Below are 27,452 nucleotides of genomic sequence, written 5' to 3' on the forward strand. Positions count from 1 at the left end.
GACATTAGTATCCCTATACCCTTAAGGAAACCCTGCTGTTATCACAGGGAACTTTTGCTCTGTATTACTCAATGCATACCATTTGCATTCCAAATACCCATTGCATAAATACTTGTCATCCTCACTTGTTTTGCTACAGCTGGGTGAGCTCTTTAGGGCTGTGCCTCATGATCTGGACACTGGGTTCATTTAGCCGTGTTCTGGTCCACTTCCCTATGATTTCTCCCATGACTTCTGGCTTTTGGGGAAATTTCTCCGTACTACAGCTCATCACTTATAAAATAGGATCCAGGGCTCTTGCTGGCCAAAGAAAAGCCATTAACCCTTATGAGGCTCTTGCACTCCCAGGCAAGAGGCTGTATCCAGAGCATTTCCGAAGACCAGTAGATCTGTTAGAATAAAGCACAGATAATGTTGTGTAAGGGCAGACACAGCCCTCTCTGGCTGGGTGTGTCCCCTTCACCAGGCACACACATACCCACCATGCAATGAGGCAAAGGATCTTCAGTTTCTCCCTACAAACATATGTACATTAATACTAACCTTTATTACATTTAATAATAATTCATACACATGATTACAGTTAATACACATAATTACAATTACATACCTGCCTGATCTAGTGAAAGGTGTCCCTGCCCATGACAGGGGGTTTGGAACCAGGTGATCTTTATTAAGGTTCTTTCCAACCCAAACCATGATTCTATGATTTATCAGCTGTCTTTAAAAAAGTTATAGAAATAGACACTTTCTATGGTTCTTGTGGTCCAGTTAATAAGGTTCTGAACACTATAAAATGCTCACAGTTATAAAATGCTCCAGATAGAGATACTGCAAGTTAGATACAGGGTATGATAGGTATGAGATGGCATGCAATTTTTTTTGCATAGTCCAGTGTACCCAAAAGAGCATCTTTAACCAAACAAAAGGTTCACATTTACCACAGGCAGATCAGTAGATGTGTGGCTGACATATACACATAAGGACAAGCTGCTACATCACAGGAAAGATTTAAGGCTCTTTGTAATCTGGTCATGTTAGTATAATTTGCTCTTGGCCTTGTGGAACTGAATAATAACTTGCCTTACAGAAAGGATGCTGTGAAGATACACTGTTTTTTAACCACCTTCACTAATGCATATGAAAGATAAGATGATATCTCACACTATCATTGTAGCAGAAATCAGTGAACTTACATTTCTTCACTGTGGTATCTGCTAGCACCAAAACACAGAACACAATTGTTACCCTCTCCTGAGCTGTGTGGCCATTTTCACAGTGATATTCCTTGAGAAGTAGAGAAATGATTTTCAGGGTATTGAGGTCTTTGTCATCATTCTTCTTTTCTTACAGATTTTTCTTTGAATTTTAAGTTCACAAAGTGAGGTATGAGAAGCACCACTGACACATGGAGAGAGCAAAGGCATTACTTTTTCAGTCTCAGGGTCTTTCTCAAGGTATTTCAAGATCAAGATATTTTCAGTACATGGCAAAATAATTGGAGGTGACGTTTATCCTTTTAAAAAATTTTTAATGGGCCCTGGCTATTTCCATAATGCTTACTTTAGAACTGAGCCAGTTCCATGCAGAAGAAAATTTAAAATAAATGTTTGTCTCTTTTCTCAGTGCCTAATCTTTTTTTATAGACTTCAGGAGGGTTTGCTTGAAACATAACGATTTTGCAAATGGCATGAACATTATGTCAGCGTCGGCAACAACATATGATATCATTGTTCCTTGTAAGGGGATTTTTGGGGGCTGTTTGTGTTGTCTTGTGGTGCCCCTTAGTCCCCACCCACACCTGGTGCTGTGTCTTCTCTGAGGGATGGAAAGATTGATTTTGTCTAATTTTACCACCCACTCTGAAGTTGTCATAACCTCTGCCGAGTCTCTCTACTTCATGCCAGATTTTGTGAATGGCAAAGAAGCCTAAAAGCCAGCTTTTATAGTGTTAAGCCCCTTTGTAGGAAATTCCTTACAGAAAATCAAACCAATCAGCCCCTGAACTCACTATATGTATGGTGGTGGCCTATAGGGGTTTTTTTAGTTTTTCTTTTTTTTCTATCCCTGCTCACACATTTGTATATATGCACATGCACATATGCATGCACACACTCATACATTTTGAGGACTAGCAAAGCAATTCAATGTTCCCATTCTTATCCCCTCTCTAAGCTGTGAAATTGTTAACAGCACTGACAATTAAATCAATATCACAGGCATCTGACTGGGAACCACTGAAACTAAAACTCAAAAACTGTAGTTTGGTGCTTTACAAGCTCCTTCTGCTTCTGCATCAGGCATCCACATGTCATACTTTGAGGTCATTCCAGAGGCACTGCAAAGACAGGCCTTGCTTTTTAGAAAAGAAAATAATGCAAGAGTTTTTTGAAAAAAACATTCAGTTTACATGCTAATGAAATAAAAAGACAGAGGCTGGAGAATCTCTGTAGGATTTATCCACATCCAGGTCCTGTTCTGTGTCCCTCGGGAAACAGAGGTCATGCTGTTTCCTGAAAGCCATGCACCACACTGAGTACCATAACATTTCAGCCTGGTAGGAGCTGCCTGTGTGTGTCTGTGCAGCACAGAAAGACTCACAAGCCCAGCAGCCCTGCTCCCAGTGCCCTGCCAGGGCAGGCTGCCTCTGGCTCCCTGCTGCTGCCCTGCTGACATCACTGCAGGAAGCCCCACTCTGCCAGACCTATGTAACCCTAGAATTGAATGAGAAGGGAACAGAACAAATCCAGAGCTTTGTAATCTGGGTCCTATTCAGTCTTGCCTTTCCCCAGCTGAATTTGGTCAGTTCCAAACAAGTTTATTACAAGTGCCACAGGATGTTTAAAGGGCAAGCATTAGTCATACTGGTGCAGAGCAGTGTGGTGAGACTAATGTGAGGCTTGATTCATAACCTGGATTAACTGAGGATACTTTTCAATGGGAAGGTAAAAGGGGCAGCTCTAACATGAAAGAGTACATAACACTTAACAACTCTTCCTCTCCTGCAGAGAAATCAATTTGTGGTATATGAAACTGGATTAAGACAAGAGTGCCTGTCCTCAGGTGAAATAAGATGTGACTTGGTGTTGACAGTTATCTCCATCAAGGACAGAGATACAGATGTTCTCTGGTTTATGGAAATCTTAAAGCACGTGAAGTCAGGGAAGATGTATAAAAGTCTCTGCAACTCAATTTGCTTTGCAGAGGAAAGTTTCATGCTAGAGCTGTTGGCCTAAATAAGAGGCAAAAATAAAAATTACTTGTTTCAAAGCTCTAGTGTGAAAAATGCAGTAACAGCTTTGCCCTCTGCTTTGACCAGTTCTACAATGAATGGTGACATTTGACAGTCTTCTCACTGTGAAGGGAAATTTAACACAACTGTGCTGGCATCTTAAAGGTCAACTGTCCCTCTCCAACATTCCATTCTTTAGTAAGAGAGCTGGCATCACTGCATGTGGGAACAGTCATGTTCATCTCAGGGTCTGCCCCTAAACAGCCTGCACTATCGTGCACAGTTGCATGAGTCCATTAACACACCTCCCTCAAATGCCCATCATTTTTATTTCAAGATCATTCGAAGATTAAGTATATTTTAGTCCCATACAAATCTTCATTCCCTTTCATTTTTAATGTGGAAAATTATTTTCATTGGAAATATACTGAGATTCTAGGGAAGAGCTCACAGGATCATAGAAATGTTGGTTGCAAAGGGCTTTAGTCTGCCCTCCCAATTAAAGCAGGAATATCACTGGTGCTGGGTCACATGAGAAGTAGTTTTGCACAGTCAAGTCTTGAAAACCTTCCAGGCTGGAGATGCCACTGTGTGTCTGGATCCTTATTCCAATAGTGCACTACCCTCCAAAGGAAGAAGTTCTTTATGCCAGAGGCAAGAAATTCCATAGCAATAGAAGTTTCCCTTGTTAATGGTGTTTTTGATTTGTCACATGGCTAGAGTCCTCCATTTGGCACACACTCAGCTGACTGGTATGAGTCGATGTTGCCCTTCAACAGTGTGAATTACAAACCTGTTATGAACTTAGATGGCAAAATTCATGCCTGCAATGATTTGTAGCAAATTAGCTGTGCAATGACGTCATTAAGCCACACTGAGAACTTCTGTTTCCTTTTCACTGCATAAATAGGTGGAAGTCCTTGGAAGAGAGCATGGAATGAAGTAACTTTGTACAGTGTGGAAAGCTTAGACTGCTGCTGTTTCTGATGCATGGGGGAGAGGAAGGCACCTGACTCCCTGTCTCTTCCTCAGACCTTTCACCGGGCCAGTGTGTCCCTACAGAGCTTCTTCACACAGGTATCTAACCAGGACCCTGCACCTAAGCTCCCTTGATGGCTTCACCACATACCAGCTGGGCTGCCATCATCTGTGCACATGGCTACATGCATGATGTTGCCACCTTCAGCCACCACAAGATGGGATCCAGTGGGAGCTACTGCTGGGTGGCATTATTTGCCGTGGGGGTAGGCTGTGAGCGCTCTGTGGTGTCACAGCTCTCCTGCTGCATTGTGGTGTGGGGAGGTGCTGGTAGATCTACTGGAGATGCTGGTGGGTCTACTGGTAGGTTTACATGTCTTGTCTGTGGTTTTGGAGGAATGCTGCTTGCACTCTTCAGGAGCTGCAATGCAAGAGGGCTGCGTGTCAGTGGTGAGTGAGAGGATCTCTTTGTGCAGCTAAATCTTGCCAAATGCTGTGGAGTTTGTCACAACACTTAATCGCTACCTTGCACAGACCAGTTACTCAGCACAGTCCATGGGTGATTAAATTCAAAAGTTCCCTAAATACTTCACCTGGTCTGACTGGGGGAAAAAAACCAAGAGAGCACATAAAGCAATCTAGTAACATTACACATTATATAAATCTTCCCTGTCTGAGGCACAAAAAATCTCAATAATCTTTATCTGTTGCTTGCTTGCATCTACACAGATGCTTCTGCTTCTCTGGTAGGGGAGGAAGTGCCAAACTTCTTCCTGTGCCTGGCACTGCCTGTGGGTTTTCTCCTGCTCCTCTTCACAGAGGAACTGGTGCAAAATTTCAGTTCTTCTGACATGTCAGACTTAGGTTTTGCACACATAAGATTTGCAAGTCTTACTGTTTGTAAAAAGCATCAAGGGTTGCTATGATTTAGCCATCATAAAGCACAAAGCTTACAAGTTTTCCCATAGCTTTTGCTTCAACGCTCTGTTGAAGGACTGTGCCTGCTCCTGGAGCCATGTGTGCAATTCCTGTTGACTTTAATAAAAACTGTACTGGGTATCTGAGACAGAAGTAATTTCATCATATTGTTTTCCTTTCTGCCCCATATTGCTGTATCCTGTAGCATCTGTTTAATAAACTTTCTCCCACTGGAGATTCTCTTCAATCCACAGTGGACTGATGACTGCAAGCCAACTGACTTTTTTCATTTGAAGTATTTTAGCTGAATATTTGGGTCACAAAGAGTGAGATTTCAGCCATGATTTTGCTTTTTCATGTCCACCTGACTCCACTGAATTCTTCACTGGATCCAGCTTGTGGTGGTCACCTGCAAGGTTCATGCTGTCCTTTTTACTTTCATTTTTTAATGGCAGGAGAGACAGTTGCATCCCATTTAAAGGTAAGTTTTTGAAAAGCTGCTTATGAGATTAAATTCCTCCATGGCTACACCATGATTGCGAGTGTAGGCTAAAAACATGGGCTGTGTGGAAACTGTTGGTTTGCTTTCCCTGGGGGCATGAGAGATGGGATCACAGTGCTGCAGGTGTCTCTGTGATGTAGAAGTGCTCAGAGATATAAACAACAGCCCCTTCTGCATTTTTCAGGGCGCAATGTGGTGTTGAAATGGCAGGGACACATAGCCAGGGTGGCCACACTTGCTGGAGATTAGAGCCTTGTCACACTGGGCAGCCCCAGCTCTGCAGCCAGCTCTGTTGGGTGGCATTTGTGCCCAAGGCATGCAAGGAGTGATAATTCCAGTATTGAGTAGACAGCTGAAAAATATTTCAGCCAAGATTTCAGTTGGAACTTCTTGGTTTTTGAAATTTTATTTCCTCCATTTTCGAGCACAGTAATGCAGATGTTAACTTTCAGTCATACATCAACCTGAACAGGGATTTTTTTAAGGGCGTTTGTGTGTTCAGGCTTGTTTGTTTCTGTTTCCCTTCAGTCCTATCCTTCCTCCAAAAAGTCTGCTCTCCTTGGGAAGACTGAGGGATTTTCCTGGACTTCCTCTAGAGGAAATGTGCGTGTAAAATCATGGAGATATAAGCACTCCCTGGGACCAATCTCTGCTAATTCAGCTGTCACTTTCCTCAGATGGCAGCTCTTTCTGGGCTGCTGTCAGGGAACCAAGCATTTCCTTCCCTTTCATCTCTCCCCTGCAGACCCACTGGAAGCAGATGATGACTACAGGCTAATGCAAAGCTTTTCAAAGACAGGTGCTTGCTGCCCTGGGCACAAAGCAGGCTAGTTTTCACTGAAGGCTTCACTAATGCTCACAATGAACTAAAGTTTAGTTAGGAGGAGGCTTTCCTTCACATATAAGAAATTGGTTGCTCTTTAAATTGAATTTATTTTGTATGGAAATGTCATTTCTAAGGGTGAGTGGCTGATGAAGCCTTTTCATCTTCCATGACTAATCCTAACTCTGCCCACATCTGTTGTGACTGAACATTCTACCAAGTCACGGTTGCTCGGTGACTTATTTTAAAAGAGTGTAGGTGACTCAGTTCTGGCGACCTCATGGTGAAAGGTTATGCCATGGTTAGCCTCAATTAAGTGAATAACAGCAGGGGTGGATGTATCTTCTGGAGTACAACCTCCAGTCATGGACTACAGGGGCCAGCCAGGGCAAGCCAAGGGAACTTGTGGTGGCAGCATTAATGCCAGATTACTGAGGTAGTCCAGGAGAGGGTGGGAATCCAGTGCCTGCTGTGTGGGTTGCATCCAGGTGAAAAAATGAGAGAAGAAAAAACACTTTGGAAGGACTTTTGCTAGGTAGCACAAGGCCAGGGATTCTACAGAAATGAGCCTGTGTTCTTCTTGAAGCCCTCTTGAAGCCTGAGGAAGCTGCTCATGCCAGCTGTTTGCACTTTTCCGTCAGAAATGTGAAGCTGTGAGAAATACAAACCTCTCTCAGCTTCTGTACCAACTGCATGCCAGTTAGGAGTACTGGGAAGATTTGTTTTGCTGTGTCTGTTTGAAGTTTGTCTTTGTTTAGAAATTAATGAACTTGCAAGTAATAGATTTTAACCTATGGGACAGCTGAGATATTTATTGAATGCTCCATGATTTACTCTACTTTGTCATGGGTGGTTTTTCAGAGTATTTCACAGTTTAAATTCATAGCAAATGAGAAAATCTCTCATGAGCAATGTATGTGATCAATATGCACTGAGGAGGTAGAACACCTTCTTAGCACCCTTTAATCCCAAAGAGAGGGTAGGAGAGGCAATCCACCAGGCTTCACTGCTGGTAGCAGTGTAGACAAAGAAAAGGCTTGCAGGTCCTGCTACAGAGGGTAGAAAGGAAAGGTGTGCTGCAGATACCTTCTTGTGATATATTGGGAGTTGAAATCACAGGCAGCAGGAGAAGGTGCACAGGAAAACAAAGAGTGGGAGTCCCTGAGGTGGGAAATGCAGAATTACTGCATGTGCTGCCCAAGGTCAACATCCATGAGCAGGACTGAATTGTGCTTCAGCCTAAAAAATTATCAACACCCTCATTCAACTCTGTATATGACTGCAAGCATTTTGTAAGTTAAGGTTATCATTCTATCAAGATTATGTGGCCTGAAGATCTAGGCTGGTCCTAGCTTAATCTCTGTATTAGAGTGAAAAATGCAAGGGTGCATGGGGCTCCCTTACTGGGCAAGGCAAGTCTGTAATATGATTGTTCATAATATTTTAGTGATAGAATAATAGCTATAGAGCTTTGCCTAAGATTTGATGTTGCTGAGAAACAGGTTTATCTAGTTGCTGTCAGGCAAACTTTTGGTATATAAGGGAAGTAAATGACACATCCCCCTGCTGGCATTCTAACTGTTTAGCTCTTGCTCTGTTATTATCTAAATTTATTTTGTAACCAAAGCAAAGCCATTGATTTTCTTAAATCATTCTCCTGACTAAGCAAGGGGCTCTGTTATCTCAGAGCCAGGGAAGCATTCTGTCCGTATCCATTCTGGATGGTACAATGATTCATAGACATTGTAAAAGAGAAAAAACCTCAAAGTGAGCAAATTAAATTAAATTCACAGGAATCAGGCTGAGCTAGCTGCTTCAGGTCACTAAGATGTTGATGTGGTGCTCTGTGTTACTGAAATAATGGATCCCAGCTTTAGAGCTTCCACACTCTCCTAATTTTGTTGCTCCTCCAAATCAAAACCACAGGTGACTTCTTTGTAATGGCTTCTGGTAGAGTTGCTGCAGAGTAGGTGTTCAAAGTGCAGAACTAACTGTACAGCTCAATGCTGTATTTAAGATCTAGCTTTTTAATAATCTGAAGAAAAAATGGAGTCTATTTATCTACAGACTCTAAAGGCTTGAAATCCACCTTAAAATAAGTATCTCGGTTTTGTGGCTCTGGCTACTTCCTGATGTGATCTCAAAAATTGCTGTTTAGTAATTATATTGCATGAGCAGCATAATGGGGTTTCTTTATTATCCTGAATGTCTACAACCAGATGTGCTTCTTTGGTTACTTGATTTTAATTGACTTCACATTAGGAACAGGACTCATGTGAATTTGCCCCAGGCACTTGTAATCTAACTTGGGTGTCACTGCTGTGACACTGACAGGATGTGGCAGGAGCATAACACTGACTTACACGAGACACTCCAGGGAAAAGACATGGAGGAGACACTTTCATAGGGCCCAGCTTGGAAAGGCAGAGTCTTCACATTGTCTCATGCTCCATGGGCAGCACTGAACTGAGTCCTCTCCTCAAGTCATCTCTGATTAGGTGCTGGCAGGGTGTGCTCACTGGATTTTTCAGCAGAAATTCCCATGTTGGTTCAAAAGAGCCAATTACAAATCCCCCTTTCTGTCTTAAAGGTCACTAGGATTCTGAGAAGTTGTAGACTCTTGACTTTGAATGCTCCCTTGTTCCCTGCATAGCCCTTGGCAGAGACTTTATCCTGAGATCTGTATCCACTTAGGATGGCCACAGACTAGGTGTCAAAACCCTGCCTGCCTCTGCACCAGCTCTACAGCTGTAATCTAACAGGATTCATAGACAAAAGTCTGTATTAGGTAAGAGCAGCAACCAGAGATTTCTTCTGCTTCTAACACATTTCCTGCTTCATTTGGATGGGTAAGACAGGGATTTCAGCTTCCAGGGGAGCATATACTTGGATGTTTCCTCCCATTTTTGAGGACCAGCTTTAGCCCCTGGCCCATTCAGTAAGGGAGCCCATCTAGAGTGAGGAGCTGGCCAGACCAGTAAAAGAGGAAATCTTTCATCTCTGACCTCTTTCTCTCTCTCTTGTGATCATGGTTCAGATATGTCTCTGCTTGCTTGCCAGACAGAGCCCTGCATTCCAGTTGCTCAGCAGCCTGCCTAGTAAAGGCAGAGAGGAGCATCTTTGAGCCCCCATACCCTCCATGCACAGCTTGCCCTGACAATGAACTGCTCCAGCCAAGGCAATAGGTGTGTTAATTAGCATGGATTCGCTCCTGAGGCTTTGCACCTGGGACAGAAAACCTTGTGTGACTGCTCATGATGAGGGCTGAGTGGCTAGACAGCAGCTCACCAGAAGTAGACCCCAAGCTGAATATGCCACCTGTGTGCTTTTGCAGAGACTAATGCATGCTGGAATACACAGAAAGAGAAGAGCATAGCCAACAGACTAAGGGAAGAGACTAGTCCCCTCTATTTGTCACCACTGAGATTGCATACTGATTACAGAGTCCAGTTTAGGGACACTGGTGCAAGAAAGATGCTGAAAAGGTGGAGCAAGTCCAGCTAAAGACCACTAAAATACCCAGAGGGTTGAGATTAGGCTTGAGAAGATTAGGCTACAGACTGTTTTTTAACCTGAAAAGGAGCTACATGTAAGATGTGTCCAGACAGCTCTCTGGGTACACAGAGAAAGATGAAAACCAAGCTGCAGCAAAGGAAATCCTGACTAGATATAAGGAAAACTTCTTCAGTGAGGATGGTCAAACACTAAAACAGGTTTCTCAAAACCCCCACAGATTCTTAGTCTTTAAAGGTATTAAAAACTTCACTCAACAAGGCTGTAAGCCAGCTGACTTAACTTTGGAAATAGTCTTTGGGGTGTAAAGAGAGTAGAGGTCACCCTGAGTGACTTCCAGAGGCCACTCCAACCTCCATTCTTGTATGATTCTATGGGTTTTTTCTCCTTCCAATGTCCTGCATGCACTTGTGTGCTATGTTATGGAGAAGTGTATATTTAGGCAAGCTGAGGGCAAACTCCTTGGAAAGTAGCATTCCCACAGTGTAAGGGAGAAAAGGCCCCATTCATTTCTACAAGAAGCTCTCCACTGTGCTAAGGAAGGGGGAGCTTATGTCATCCTCTCCCTCATCCCCTTCACTGTAGCTCTCTAGCACAGACTAACCCTTATATGCCGAGTTTGAAGGAAACAGGCAAACTCGTTCTTATTTATTCTAGAAAGGTCACTTCAGACCTTGCATCTGGATTCTGGGAGTTCCTGCCATGACTCAATCATCCAGCCTAGCTGATTTAGGCAGCAAGGAGCCAACTGCATTGCTCATGTTCACACATCCAGTATGAGTCAGAAGTTTGGCTTAAAGTTGTAACTGCTAGCCCCTGGCTGCCAGAGCTTTAGTCTCTCACCTGAGGCCTCTTTTTTTGGTTTGACTTACCTTGGTCCTAACTCAATGCTGCCAGAAACCAGCTGTAGCAGTGTGATCTCTACCATGGTAAGTCTGCACTTTCCCAGTGGCTGAAGAAGATACTGATCTGCAGCAGACATCCCTGGCAGGGTGTCTGTCCAGCACACACTGACAGCCCACTCTCCATCAGCCCGTGAGCACCAGGCTGGCTTGCAGGGAGCAAAGGTGAGCCAGTGCCCTCACTGGCAGCAGGTCCAGGCAGGTCTGCAGAGCTCAGTCCCATCCACAAGGTCTGACTTGAAGAGAGCAGTAACATCTGGGATAAGACTCCACTGAAACTTACAGATAGAATTTGTTTGTGGTGCATGGTCCTTCCATTGTGCTTTCTAATGAGCAATTACAGCCTGGGCACAATCCTTCAAGACATGCTACTTGCCTGCACAGCCCTGACCTGGGCAGGTTGATTTGAGCTGGTATCTAAGGGCATTTGATTTGTCTAGTCAGGAAGAGTTTCAGGATAAATTAATGTTTATATCTGCAAAACATGTCCTGAAACACTGATTTTGTCAAGGCAATCTGACTCATAGTGAAGTAAAAGATCACTGTGTCCAGCCTTGGAGTTTTTGAAAACAGATTTTTTATATCCATTCATTTGTCCAACCTTGGAGTTTTTGAAAACAGATATTATATATTTGCCCAACCTTGGAACCTTTGAAGCCATATTTTATATATTTAGCATTTTTTAAAATGAGCATTGTGTGGCCAAATTTTCCTATGTCCTTTTTCTTGCTTCTGTTTGAGTGGTCTGGAGGGAGGGATTGCCCTGCAGTGCTAACTAGGGATAGGTTCAGGATTAGGCTTCTGGGGAAGCACAGCTTCTAAAAACCCCTTCTGGCATGGATGAGGTTGAGAAGTCATTTGACGACTTATTCCCGTGTTTAGCCACTGGTGTTGCTCCATTTGAAATGGGCAAATAAAACAATATGTGGTTAGGAAAGGCTTATTTTGCATTTTGGGTTACAATCCAAACCCTCAACAACAGTTACATGCAGTTTCTGTTTCTTCTAGCACAGTTTTGGAAAATAAAAGGTTTGCAGGTTGGCACAGTGAATGTGAGAACAGCAGTTGTATGCTTCCTTTACAATTTCTCTTTCAAAATAGTCTGCCAGAAGAGATGACCACCCACCACAACTTCCAAATCTTCCATTTACTGAGTTTAGATGACTTTTAACCAGATCATCTTCTGCAACCCTCCCTCAAGTCATCCTCTATCTGCACAGGCTGCTGTCTCCTTCTCTTGTGAAAGGCTGGTCTCCCTGATGATTAAAAAATAAATATCATTTTCTCATAGACTGTGTAATTGTTGTGCAGCAATGGAAAGAATAGAATAGAATGGAATCATGACTCAGTGCTTGGCAGGCTGTGGAGAAGAGGGGTGTACAAGAAGTGATTAATATTTTGAGGATTTCTGCACAGAAATTCAGTTTTTAAATACACACTTAGCTGATACAATTAATTAAAAGATAAAGTGTTTAAGTACTTGACTAATCTATCTGGGACAAGGGAATAAAGCAGTCTATATTTCTTTAGAAGTGTACAAGTCAAAATAGCAGTATCTACCACTACAGATAAATGCCTTGGCAGAATTCCTGTGATAACCCAGATTCCTAAGGCATTCTAAGTCAGCTCTTTTCCTTTCTACAGCACACAATCAGCTGATTCCTCTGTTTTTAATGTGAAATCCAATTTTAATTAATCCATCTCTCATTTCTAAGAAGTACCAGACACATGTTTCCTCAGGTATACAAGCATAATTCCTGTTGATTTTAATGGCAGAGGACAATTAGGGAACTGAGAAAAAAATTGGTAGCATGTATTTGCAAAAAAAGAACAACAAAAAACCTAGTACTTTGAGAAGACTGTGTCTAGACAAGGCTTCCAAAAAAGCGCTTTGTTCACAGAATTTCATCCTCAAAGTTAAAAATCTTATTTTCTGAAATAAGGAGACAGTTACTGGCAGAAGCACTTAACTTGCTGGCTGACTTCATTACTAAAGAAATGAATGCTTCTCTCAGAAATTTCTCCCACCCTGCATAAAACAAAAATGCCTCCAAGAAAGCAGCTGACAGTCATTTTCCTTTTCCATAGAGCCATGACTAGAGTTGGTGCCTTTGTATCCCTGTCAGAGAGCTGTGCCAGTGATGGAGTTCCAGGGCAACAGTAAGTGAGAAGATGAAGACAAAGGATTCAAATCAAGACAAAATGTACTGCTAGCAAACTCATAACGAATCTAGCTAAAGTAGAAAGGCTGAGTCTGTGAGGAGACAGATTAAACATTAAAATTTTAAAACTAAAGACTCACCTAGAAAAAATACCTGGAGTGGTAGATTTTGTTTGTTGTCTTAAAGTCATCTACTCATGAAAAATTACTTGCTATTTGGGTAGCTAGAGCTCTGGGACATATCCTCCTCCTCTGTCATTTCTGGGGATGCTGTCACCTTGAGCTTGTAAGATTTACTGGGAGTGTCTACCTGGCTCACCCAAATCCTTGCTTGTGCCCAAGAACAAGTCCTTGTGTACCAACCCAATGGATTGAGGTGTGAAGCTGGGCACATTGTCCTTCTGAGTTCACCTTGAACTCAGTGAGTTCCCAGGCTGAGCCTCCTGCAGCCACAGAAGAGGAAGAAGATCATCTGTGAAGGACCTGGACTAGAGATCACGTCAAACAGCTTTTCTCCTGGGATGTGTCACCTGGTGACCTTGTGTGTTGTGCCTCCTCCTTGCCCCTGGGGGCAGGAGGGTGTACAGGCTCACTGCAGTCACATTAATTGGCATAATTTGTATGTACTGCTCCTGAAGTCCCCATACACTCATTGTTCTGCTCTCATATCAATTGTATTATACTCCCGATGCCATCCCTACATACTGGGCAGTGCCCTTATACCCTTCCCAGGGTACCTGCCCCTGCTTCCAGTGGATGTGGATTTCCTTCTTGCCCTTAAGTTTTACCAGTGGGTGTAGACACAGCCATGCCAATCTCTTGCCTTCCTTTCCTGATTTCTTGCACCTGAGGATCAATGATTCCTGTGCTCTTTGGAGTTCTCAAAGATGTGTCATCTCTGTTCTGCTCTCTTGTTCCTGAGGGCAGTTTCCCAGGTGGCCCTATTGATCTACTCCTTGAACAGCTGGGATTTTTTCCTAAATTTCAGGAGAGACCTGACTTTACTCTTTGCCTGACCCATATTCCCCAGGACTGCCAAGTCCACCAGTATGTGATGAGTGCAGCCCCACTCCAGACACTGGATTTGTCACACCAAGGTTCAGTAATGGCAGCTGTGAGCTAACTTTCTAGCAGCACAGTGGCTCTCAGTCCTCCTGTTTGCCATTTGTGCAGTGTGCACTGGTGAAGAGGCACTTCAGCTGGGCTGTTGAATGTGTCACCTTCTTAGAGGAATAACCCTTAATTCTTTTGAGGTATTGCACTGGTGTTTCCCTGCTGGCTCCTATTCCCAAAGGAGGCCCTGGCTCATCTCCATAAGATTTCAAGTGTGCTCCAGTCTATGAACAGGCCTAGGGCCCTCACCAGCACTCTGTCCCTATGAACTTGCTGTGGATATCCCCATAGCTTTGCAGGCAAGCCTGATACTATCTCCCTCGCCCTTCAAGTCTAGTATAGAGCTCTGCCAAGGAGTACTTCGAGCCTGTGAGCAAAGATGCTCTTCCCCTGTCAGAGAGGTAGAACCCACATGACACCCGTGGGCCTGGTGCTGTGTAGGTCAGCCCAAAATTGTGGTGGGGACATCAGCCACAGAGCCATGTATTAGCAGACTGGGCCTGTCTGTTTCTTTCAATGTTGGTGCCCACAACTGGAAGCAAAGAAGAAAAAATGACCTGTGTGCCTGATTCTCTTGGCAACTGTCTTAACACCCTGGAGACTCTAATCATCACCCTTGGACTTCTCTGCCACCCAGGTGAAGGAGTAGTAACAGCTAATAATCTGAGGGCTGTGCCTGTCTGGGAATTTTCTTAGTGACATCCTTCACCTAGGCCCCAGGGAGGCAGCGAGTGAATGTACCTTGGTCTTTTTCCTGGCATGGGATGTCTACTTCAAACCCATTTGTATAGTAAAAGATGATGTGAAAATCTGTTTTGCATTGTTTATACTGAAATTTAGTTGGAAAAACTTGATACTGCCTTTGCCAACCACAGAATCTATTTGGAGGAGGCAGCCTTTATGAACCTTGAGCTATGAGAACCCTTCTGTAATCTTTTGGCATTGGGTTGGCATTGCTGTTGCTGTAGTGTTTGCAAGCACTCCAAATTATATTGAAACACAGAGACCTCATGTGCCCCATATAGCCTTAGTGACTTCAGTAAGGTTCTCCACACCATATTTGTATTTGTCATGTGTCCCTTTTATACTGAGAAGCAGGAGTGTGGCATGATGGAGGAAGGCATTTAGTTCTCTAATATTGAGAATAACCTGCTTCATAGCTCTGTTGTATAAAACCAGTTAGAAGAAAAGACCTCTGGTTTAGGGGAATTGTATGACTTATAGTAGCAGCTGTTTACTTTTTCTTTGTGTAAGCTCTTGTGACATGCACTATAAAAAACACAGGGAAAGTCAATTTTTGCTGGAGAGTGTTTGGAACAGGACTGCGTGTGTAGAAGGAGCAGTTACTAGCATCTATGTGGACACTGCCAAAATTTTCTAGGACATTATGAATTTCCAATCATTTCCATCTAGGATAAAGAAGTAGGAAGGGTGGATGAAACTGAAATAGAATTGTTACTCTTGACTACAAAGTCCCACCAAAACACTGCTTAAGGAAGTGCCCAAGGCTGCTAGACATCAAAGAGGCAGGAGTCCTTTCCTTCTCTGCAGTTTCCAATGTTTACATGCTGCCTCATAATAAATGTTGCAAGACTGCAGTTTTTAACAGTGATACCAGTGACATGTTTTATTTTTTTCATTACAAGTGTGAATATTCCTAGTAAAAGTATAGTGACTTGAGAACTTAATGTGAAGAAAGGCATATCTGTCTTCCTCCTGAATGACACACACTTATCCTTTAATTTCACTATGGTGTATTACAAACTATGTTTTAATGGTGCAGGTGTGCTGATCAATCCAGATAGGTCTCTGTGGCAAGCTTTGCCTCCCCATTACTTGTTTTTCACATTACTTACCTGTTAGTCAGTGATTCGCCAGCAGTGACTTTAGATATCACCGACACAGATTCTTAGTAAATAAATTATAAAATAAAACTGCCACTACTTTGCACAGAAATGTGTATCTGTGCTCTCTCTCTAAGGTGTTTATTTTCCATCTTTCCAAAGGAAGACCCTAAGAAGCTTTAAAATGGGGGGAAAACATCCCAATAATCCTGTCCCTAAAATATTTTTTCCAGGAGATGATTCTGAAATCTTCAAAAGGAAACAGAAAAACTTCATCCTGCAGCCTAGAATTTTTCCCAAGGGATGACACCTTTAAGTTGGTACATTAGGAAAAAGAGAAAACCAAAAGCACTCTTTTTTTTCTCTGTAAAAGAGTTTGATCTCTGAGCTAAAGTACAAGAAGGCCAATTCCAGTCCAGTCCTCAGGAGGCTCTCACAGAATGTTTTCCAATCTCTGTGAGATGGAGAGAAAGGAAAAAAAAAAAAGAAGTGAGAAACAAATCCTAAAAAAATGGAAAGAAAATTATTTTCTAGGTGGATATCGTCTGAAATGATGCCTAGCACAATTATACTTAACAATATTAACACCTACAATTTGGTAATTTCATTTGTTAATCTTATTAACATTATATTTTCTCTCTATTTCAGTTAATTAAGAAGACAGATCTGACCTGACAATGGTCTCCATGGTGCTTGTAATCACACTTTCCTAAACCCTAACACACTGCTGTTTGTTATCACATTTTTTAGGTTTCCTGTTGTTTTTGAAGACATTTTTCTCAATTGAATAAGAGCTGATAGGGATAACATGCCAAACAGGTTTGTGTGAGTTTTTGCTTTGAAAGCAGCAGTAGTGAGAAAGGCATCATTAGGTAAGATTGCTGGGCAAGGGTTTCAGATAAGTATTCAACTGACAAAACACAGGCTGATTAGAACTAAGCTGACTACAAATGTATAGAAAAAGCCAGAACTGTCATATCTTGCAGAAAGCAAAGAAAATCATTGCACTGATCTTCTATTCCTTTAATCCAACAGAGTAAGAAGTGGCTTTCCAATTTGGGTCCTGATGTATTTGCTTGCGTCACTGTTTATAAAACAAATCAAGCAAAAAGTGAGGGAAAAGATCTCACTGTTAACCCTCACAGCCTTGCAGTTTTTCCTTGACTGATTGCAAAGTGCTTTCCAAACACTGATTAATCATGTTATAAGGCCACCACATATACAGATATTCTGTCAGTTTTCAATGCCAAATATCTTTGCAGCCAACAGGCAAGCAGAAGTTAATGAATAGAAGAGATTATATACAGGAATAATTCAACTGGTAAAACGATGAGCAAGGAGAAAAATGATATCCTCTAAGTAGAGCTAAAAAGAAGGAGAGAAATGAGTGATTTTAGTTTGCATCCAAAATATTTCAGGTAGCATTGTGGCTAAAGCACTTTTATTAAAAAATAAATAGGTTCCCACCTGAAACAAAATTAAACTTCAGTGAACTAGACAAAGGAGAGGAAAAATTCACTATTAGTGTTGTGGAAATTCTCAGTGTAAAATTTCTGAAGCTACGTGTGAAAGGCAATTTAACAGGGTGGCTTTGACTCTTGTTCCCTATCAGAGATGTCCTGCAAATTTACAGAAGTAATGAGTTATAGGAAAATCTGGGCTGGAAAGAGCCTCTGGAGGTCCTCTTGTCTAATCCCTCACTCAAAGCACATCCAGTTACAGCAAGTTGCTCAGGGCTGTGTCTGGATGAGTTTTGAATATCTCCAAAAATGGAGATGCCAATACCTGTATCAATATTTTGCTGTCCTGATAGTGAAAAGATGTTTAGTAAAATCTGATTGAAATTCCTGGTTTTGCAGTTTGTGTCTGTTGCCTCTCATCCAATTCCTCTACGCCTCTGAGAAGAGTTTGCCTTCTCCCTATCACACCATAATGTACTTGTGCTCAACAATGAGATTACTCCAACCTCTCTCTTCCTCAGGCTGAACAAGCCCAACTCCATTTCCCGTTCCTCATATATCCATGTTCTTCTGGATATCTGCATTCTCAGATGACTAGAGACTTCTGAATTGGGTGTCCAAACAGCAGCAGGAGTCTGTGTTTGCCAAAGGAGAGGACAAATCCAGCGGTCTGTGACCATAATTTGAGATCTGTGATCAAAAACTCTTTCAGAAGCCCCAAGGTAAAAGAACACATGACTGATCCAAAAGAATTCTGTATTTCATGATGACAACAGAATAAACTCTGGATGAGCTGAAGGGCCTCATCCAAACTAAGTTTGTCTGGCAGTGAAGTCTTTTGCCTACTTAGCAGAATACCCCACTCTTGGATCATTTTGTTGGATTCAGATGGTTAAGGCAACCACCAGTGAAATGGTTAACTCTGAAACAGAAATCCTAGCAAAAAGACTTTGTGTTAACAGCATTAGGAGCTCGTGACTCTTGGGCAGCTGTTGCTTTTGTCTGTATAAAGATGTTGTATCCAGAAGGCTGAAGAATCAAAGAGAATTAAACTCAAACAGCTTCTGAAAAAGCTGAATTACAAATGTGTAATGGGAAACATGGCTTAGGAAAACAATTCAGAGTCATTCTTTCTGAACTTGGTAACTTTCTTATAAATAGGAAACAGACTGCAGAACTGAAACCACCAGCTTGTTTTACTGAGATCTGCTCTGACAAATGGCTGTGTACACTTCTTCCCACTATATGACCAAAAGGTCAGACTGATCTTATGGAGGATAGATTTTGTGAAGAGGAAATGATCACTGTCCAAAATACCCCATGGTCATTGCAACATAGATGTTATGAGAGAATAAGAAGCTGGTGATCAATCTAGGGGTGAGGTAATAGGGTTAGGCAATAGCCAGATTATGCAGCTTTTTTTTTTTGCAAGTGACAGCTAATGTACAGTCCAGCATGACTTTTCCCTCTCCACCTTTCAGTCCCTGGTAAATGACTCATGTGATGCATCAAATGATGAGAAAATGGGAATATGACACCAAGGACAGATTTGCCTGTGACCCTGAAAAGCTTCTCAGGCTCTGCAGAGGGAACTTGGTTTCAGGCATGTATCCAGCCATCAGTAAAAGTGGGGTTGTGTGTGTTGTTCTGATGGAGATACCTAGTACAAATTAAAATGTGTCCTCTCAGCAGCAATTTATCCCATTTAAACTAAAGGAGGATTACTGGTTTGTAAAACTGTACAGGTCTCTGGGAACTGAGATGTTTCAAAGTCCACAGTGAACTGAATTTAAAACTTTCTCTCAAAGAAATGATTGACTACAATTTCCAAGACTCCAGACTGAGCTCTGTAATACAGGAAAATTCCATAGAGGAGATTTAGGTCCAACATGATTAAAAGTGCTATGTCCTAGCTCTTCCAAGAACTTCAGAGGAGCTCAGCAAAACAACCAGCTTATGTACACTTTCACTTCTTAAAAAAGGTTAACTGAGTTCATTTTAACACATCATAGCCTGTGCTTTTTCAATCACGAGCACTGACCATCCTTGTACACAATGCTTTATCTGGGCTTGCATGGGGACAGTGGAAGGAAGTTATAGGGAAAGAGATTCTTCGTTTTTTTTTTGAAGTGGGTGAGATACAGCAAGGGTGATTTGAAAGGAGAAAATTTGGCACAAAGAGAGAACTGCTTGTGCCTCTGTTCTCGATGGAGTTTTGAGTCATTCATGCAGTGCAGTAGCTAGGGAGCCTGAGTGACTCATACATTGCTAACTATGGAGAAAAAAATTTCTGAAACATTCAAGTATTACTCACATTTTCACTTAGTATCAGCTGATTCTAGTATCCTTATTCCACCTTTTGGGATTTAGTATCATGGGTTATATAAAAGACAGATTGGGCTCAAGCTTCCTTTTAAATGATGTGCTAAATATGGCATCAGACACCTTGCCTAGATTAGTAAGTATTTTGAATGCTCCTCAGTTCAGCATGCCATTTATTATCTTTAACAGGGAAGAGCTGGAAAATTGCAAAATTCACATTAGAGTTGACTTCAAAGATCTTGAAAACTATCTTAACTTACATGCTGTGTTTTTCACCCCAAAGTCTTCTCAAATGTTTGGTAACTGGTAAACAGAGCCTATCCAGGGATTTATTACCCACTGTTAACTAGCACAATTTCTAGGGTCTTCAGAACCCACAATCATGAAAACATAGGAAAAATTTGGGTCTTTTACAAGATAAACAAGCTCAGCCCTCTCAGCCTCCCCTCATCTGCCATGGATTAGTCACCTGGCCAGCTTGGTGGCTCTCCAGCTGGGATTGCTGTACTGTGCCCAAGCCTTTCAGTATGGGAGAGCCCAAACTCCGACACAGCATTTGGTCTAGATGTGGTCCCACAAGTGCTGAGTAAAGGGCAGTGGCATCTTCCCTTGACCTGTGGGCCATGCCTTTGCTACCACAGCCCAGTGTTTGCTTGGTCTTTGCCCTAAGGACCCACACTACACAAGAACACTCAGCAGTGACAGGCACTCAGCAGGCCAGTGCAGGCACATCATGTGGCTGTGCAGCACAAAGATGCCCAGGAGATGCACATGTGTCAGGAGATCTGCATATGGCCACACTGTCCATGATTTCATCTACTTTCTGAGAGACTGTGTAGACTATTTGGTAGATCCCTGGAGTAAGAACAGAAGTTTGACACAACTAATTTCCTGATTTATTAGATAAAAATCAGTCAGTTCAGTCTTAAAGAAAAGTGAAATGATGTAGACTTGTTTTGCAAATAGTTTTGAGGTCTATGGAGAAGTGCTGTGTAAGAACCAGATATCATTTTGCATAGTTTTTTTTGTGAATGTTTGTGTGAGGTAGGTCCCTGGTACAAAATTCAATTCCAGATTTCCAAATTTGTGCTGAATTATTCTAAGAACTTTAATATAAGACACTGGCCAGGAGTTTAGTATGGATCAAAAGAAAACAGGATGTTTTTCTGGACAATAGAAATACTCAGTCTGGTTAGCAAACATTAAAAAATAAGTTAAACCTCTGTGAGTTCTGGAAAGGCTGAGGATACTAAGTAAAAGGCATGTACATACTCTGAATGAACAGGAGCAAAAAAACAATTTCTGTTAGAGTATTTCCACAATGGTCTGATTAAATTTTGTGCTTCTTTCTCTGAAGTCCCCGATAGCCCTTCTCAGGGCTATGACATTGACATCAGACTGGGAAGGTCCAAGATTTCCAATGCTGAGAGACTGAAATATTTCACCAGAGACCACTGACAGCCTTCACTTGTGGTTGAGACTGAGGTTGCATGTACCATGGGTTGCCCACATAAGAAACAGGTAGACAGACTGATGTTGGGCTCTCCTGAGTATGCCTTCTCCAGCCCTGGTGTCCCTGGAGCAACCACTTTTGTAGCTCTCTGAACTGTTACCTTAACCCTAATGGAGTCTTGGGATTGAGTGATGTCCCTGGTCCCATGAGTCATCAAGATCTGTAAGTTGTGGATGGAGCAATGTTGGTGCAGTGATGTGCTCTCCTTGACATGCCTCTTTCAGCCCTGGTCTGTGGAGCTTGTAGGCATGGTGGATCTCCAAATCCATACCCTAACCCTTAACCCTAATGGCAGCTTTCTACTGTGGCTGAGGTCCTTGCACCGTGGGTGGCCCAGATAAGAAATATGTGGAGAGGTCAAAATTGGTGCAGTGCTGTGCTCTACTTGGCATGCATTTTCCCAGTGCCTCCCCATGACACCCCTCCTCTACTCAACACTACTCAACATTATGCTGCAGTTGAATGGAGAAGAACCAGAGGTTTTGAGATGCTGAAACACGGAAAAACATGGATTTTTCTCTTCTGATTGCTTAGCAGAATGCACAGGGAAATATGGGCATGGATGTGGACCCAGCAAGCTCAGTCTGGGTCTGTAGTGTACCAGGTTAAGTCAAATGGCAATCACCAGGGCTAACACTTCAACTAAGCCTAATTCCAACTCATGAGTGAAGCTACCATTCTTTTTCCTGATAGATAGTAGATAGATAGATAGATAGATAGATAGATAGATAGATAGATAGATAGATACATACATACATACATTTATTTTTGGAATTTAATTAATAATTTCTAATAGATTGAACTCCTTTTAAAGTCTAGCTAACATTTGTTGATGCCAACAGGTGTCTGTGAGGTAAAATAGTGCTTCATCCTCAGTGTGGTGATCTCCAGTGCTCAGGACTGTGACAGAGGAGGAGGCATAGGCAACACCAGGGCTTAGTCAGGCGTGTTCTACAGTGTGCATGTTTCAGCTAGAGACAGATGGTTGTTTGCTCACTAGAAATATGTAGGTTAATTCCATAGAGGAATGCTTATATCTTTACCTGATTGCACTTCAAGGGAAATTTGAGTAGAACAACTTCAATGGGAATTGTGGGAAGCACTGAAAACTCAGGTCTCATTTCCTGTGGACTGAGATGCAAAATCAGACAATGCAGTTTGAAACAGTTAGCTAAGAGATAAGATAGGGCTACTGCAAAAAGGCTTAAAGATTTTGTAAGGTTTTATTGTTAGGAAATGAATCATGAATAGATAAAAAACAGTTATGTTACTGAGTAATGAGTAGTCCAACTGTGAATGCAGCATGTAATGGTTTTCCCTCATCTCAGAGCTAGAAAAATTTGAGAGAAGGATATGAATATAAAGTGCTTTCCTGACTAAAAGAAGCAAAGTGGGTCAGGAGTCTCCACCTTGGGTTACAGGCAGCTGAGGTTCTGTAGAGGTCTCTATGTCCCATTGGGGTCCACTGAACTTGGGATGCCATAGAGAAGGGTGAAAGAAGTAAAGGTCATTTACTATTTCTCACATTGTAAGAACTAGAGGGACTCCAGCCATCGAATTTTGTCCAAAAGTACAAAACAAAGTACTTTTTTCACAGAGTACCTATAAAATGATGGAACTGGTTGCTGTACAAATTGTGAAGGTGGAAACCACACAAATATTCATGGCAGACTGAACAAATTACCTCTGACTGTGATTATTAAGAATGATATTGCAGATAAAATCTCCTACTCAGAAGGTCTCTAATTCCAGTGGGTTTACACTGGCCAAATGACAGGTGTTCACCAAAGTTGCACTATCACTTCCCTCCTCAGCTGGGCAGGGGAGAGAAAATATGATGAAAGGCTCATGGTCAAGATAAGGACAAGGAGAGATCATTCAATAATTATCATCACGGGCAAAACAAATTCAGCTTGGGGAAATTAATTTAATTTATTGCCAATCAGGTCATAGTAGGGTAATGAGAAACAAAACAAAATCTTAAAACTACTTCCCCTCACCCCTTCCTTCTTCCTGGCTTCAGCTTCACTGCCAATTTTCTCTACTCCCTTCACCCCAGAGCTGAAGGAGGATGGAGAATGAGGATGGTGATCAGTCAACACACGTTGTCTCTGCTGTTCCTTCTCAGGGGCGGACACCTCACACTCTTCCCCTGCTCCAGTGGAGACAGTTTTCCATGAACTTTTCCATCATAAGAACTTCCCATGGGCTGCAGTTCTTCACAAGCTGCTGCAGTGTAGGGAGTCCTGCTGGTGGTGGAACATACTGAAGGAAGGATCACAGGGAGTCGAGGCTCCTTAGGGCACTCTGGAGAGGGACAGCCTTACAGGTGGTGTGGGACAGCCCAGCCACACTCCTGTACTGGCCCTTGTCTCCAGCTGCTTCTAAAGGGAGCTCATATCTCTTTGCATGGCTCTGGGGAAGAGGTTATCTGCATCTGAGGACATTCAGTGCCCCATCCTGCTCAGGGGTGCCCAGTGTTGGTGTAGCCAGGGCTGTCTCACCATGCAGGTCTCTGGCAGCGCTGAGCAGTAGCAGAGACCAGGACCAGTGCTGCCAGGACCTGCACTGTCCTTGCAGCCTCACTGCTTCTGCAAACCCTCTCAATGGCATTGGGGACACCCTGCTCGTGCCTTACCCTACAGGCAGCTGTGCTCCAAGAGTGACCAGCTCACATGCCCCAAACACCCCAGCCATGGCACAGTTCACCTCTTTATCCAGAAACCTCCATTTTCCTTCTGCCTCTGCCTTGCCTTATCCCATGGCCAAGCAGGGATGGACATAGCCAGGAAAGGAGCTGTGCAATGGTCCAGGCTTTGCTTTGTCAAATGTCACCATGCACGTGTTGTGCAGTGCTGTGCAATGGGAAAAGGAGGGCATCCTCTTGTGGCTCCCAGCCTCTTCATCACATTAAGCTTCTGCTTTAGAGTGGAAACGCTGGAGTACACTCTGCCATTTCCTATTATTCTGTGCATGACTTGGCACAATAAAGCCCTCTGTGGCAGGTCTCCAGGAGCTAATGTAACTCTGTATGCACCCTATACATTCTGGAGGAACCACAGGGGAATTAACACTGCTGTTTTCAGCCTGCTGTTGCAATGCATGAATAATCACAGAAAAAATTTACATTCATTCAACAATGTGTGGGAATGTTTAAAATACTAAACTCACTTTAATTTAATTAAGGGGGGAAAAATACCAACAAAAAAAAATCATTTATGTTAGGTGGTCTGAGATCCTTCATTTGCTTTAAATGAAAAGGTCGAGGTCAGATTATGTTCAGTCTAGAAAGATTAATAATTTGTTTGATTGCTTGAGAAACAGGAGATCATGTTGCCCAGTAACTTGTTATTTTATTTCAGTGATACTGTTCTCTCTTGAGGTTAACTAGAGTTGTAGAACTGACAAAGCACTGAGCTGCTGTATCTCCAGCTTCACATCCAGTGATAGCTTCTGCTGAAGCAGAAGATGTCCTCACAACAAAAATATAGAGGAATAATAAAGAAAAAACTTTCTCTTTAAACCAAATTTTTTACATTTATGTGAATTGGCTGTATTTCTAATCTTTAAAAATAAAAAAAAAAACCAAAAAAAAAAAAAAAAAAACCAAACCAAAAAACCCCCAACAATGTAGGAATTCACAGTAGCCAATTATTTCTTGGAATCACAACCTTTTGGTCTAAGAAAGACCTTCAGGGGGTATTTTCATTTTTCTGTTCACGGAAGAAGAGAATCTCATTAATATGGAGACTGTCTTCTCCTCTGCCTGTACAGTGTAGGCCAGTCACATCCTCATCCTTCAACTGGAAAATGCCTTAGGTAGAGGAAGATCTCAGATGTAGGGTTTCTGGGTTCCTCAGACATAAGGGTCTGTGACAAAGTGATGGATGTGCAGCTCTGTGACAGTCCACCTGCTGATGTGTCAGAGCTGTGGGGCACCAGCGGGGATGGAGCTGCAGGTGTGGATGGTGGCAGTGGACACTGCTGGTGCTTACAGAGGACCTCTCCTTGCACCTTTTCTAAGCAGGATTTGTCCATCCACTCCCTTCTTGTCAGGCATAAGTGCAATTTTAGGCTGCAGTTCCTCTCTTCCTAAGGCAACCCTCTAAATGCATTTGGACCTATTCCACTGGAAAAGCACTGCCTGTCTCCCAGGAGAGATGTGGGTGATCACCTCATTCCCTGTCAGCAAGCAAGGAGTCCGGGGAGGGTGTTCAGTCCTGCCTGGCATTTTGTGTGCTGCCAGCAGACACAGCATGCCCTGGTTTGGGCAGCCTTTCCCCTGCATATGGCCTGGTCAGCCTGGCATTTACAGCTGCAGGGGGCAATGATGCCAGTGGGCTACAAAACATGGGCAAACCCAGACTGTGATGTGCCCTTTGTTCATCTCACTGAGAGCCCTTCACACCCAGGTGATAATTACCAGACACGTCGCTGCAGCCCTTCCCTTCTCCATCCGGTCATGCAAACAAAAGTCAGTCTGTGAAAGGTCATGGTTTTCTCCCGGGATCTGTGCTCAACTGCTCCTTCCACCCCACTGCCTGCTGCCAATGTTGCCACTGCTCCCTGTGCTTATGCTGCTGGGACATTGACACAAAGGACTGGGTCGTTTGTTTCCAATGGGAACTGCTGGTTTCTGGGAAGCACATGGAGTGCACTTCCTGATCAGAGGCAGTCATCGTGGTTTGGGGAGGGACTGCTGCTTTAGTCCTAGGTATTTTATTAACTAGAAGAGAATTTGTGTGAAGACCTCAGGCTGTGGGCAGATCTGGATTTGTATCCACTGCCATATAACCACTGTATCCACCGAAGCAGGTCCAGACTGTGGCTGGTGTAGTCATGGGCTCAAGAGGACTCTTCAGGCCTTCTCCTTCATGACACATTCTCTACAGGATCCTCAGGTGACTGCTCCACCCTGAAAAGGTCCTCGACTAACGCAGCACCTACTTGTCATACCTAAACACTGAGTCAGGAATCCTTTGTTCATACTTTTTAAATAATCCACCCCAAGTCCCTCAGCCTTAGGATGAGATGAAGACTACTCTGTACTTTTCTATTTCTCCTTATCCAAGTTCTGCAATTAGAAAAAATTAGTCCCTCAGCTCCTGCTCCTATGCTGTCTCTTTGCCATTTTCCTTTTCATAGTATTTCACCCATCTGCAGTGCCTGACGTGTGCCCGGTGAGCTTTTCACAGCACAGACTAAATTTGGCTTTTTGCATCACTTGCTGGAGAAGCTCCTTCAACCTGACCCTTTCCTCCACAGGCTGCTACAAAACAAACTGCTGGGAAGTGCAAGAGGAAAAGCAAGGTCCAGCTGTGTAGGTGGACCAAAGGTGCCTTACTTGATCCACACCCAAATAAATACAGGCTGGTGAAGCTTGTGCATTGACTACACAGCATGCATCTGACACGCAGTAGCAGCTATTTTCTGACAGCCTGCAGTCCCATCCTGGGGCTGTCTCTTCTGGGCAGCAATGTCAGGACTCCTACACAGCACTAACACATCAGCCCTGCTATTGTTGTGAATTTCAGGTGAAGTGGTGGCTGTTCTATGGAAAACTGCCACTCAAGAAATGAAGTGGAGGCTGATAAGAAAAGTCATTGCACAAGGCAGTACTTCCTAGCATATAAAAAATATTTTCTGGTTGTCTTTTCAATGTTATTTCACCCTCAGCCTCACTTTTCATTTAAGATGTGTTGAACAATCAAAGGGTTTTGAACAGTAAAATGATCTTTTTTCTTTTTCCAACCCCAGCACTATTCAGAACATTATCTCACTGTAGAGCAGAGGGTTTGTGAACTCTAGAAATAGCATCAGTACCAGGGAAAATGAAAGGGTGAAAACTTCAAACCAATGTTTGTGAGACTGGGCTTCAGAAATGTGGGTGGTAGTCCAGCTTCCTGAACACATTGTCTGAGAGGTGTTACACAAACATGGAGAAACATCATTCAGATATATGCAAACCAACAGACTTCTTGCAGTCTGTCTTTTCCAAACACTTGTCTCGGCTCTTCTATAGCTGGCATTATTTTTCTTGAATTCATAATTTTCCTTTTAGCTTAAAATTCATTGGGCGCAGTCTAAGTTTCTATGAAGTTATCCAAGAAAGTAAAATAAATTCAGCTGGAAGTTAGGAGGATGTATTCAGTGACCAGATGAATAAAAGGT

The sequence above is a fragment of the Molothrus aeneus genome, chromosome 2 (genome assembly GCF_037042795.1).
Source record: "Molothrus aeneus isolate 106 chromosome 2, BPBGC_Maene_1.0, whole genome shotgun sequence".
Lineage (NCBI taxonomy): Eukaryota > Metazoa > Chordata > Aves > Passeriformes > Icteridae > Molothrus > Molothrus aeneus.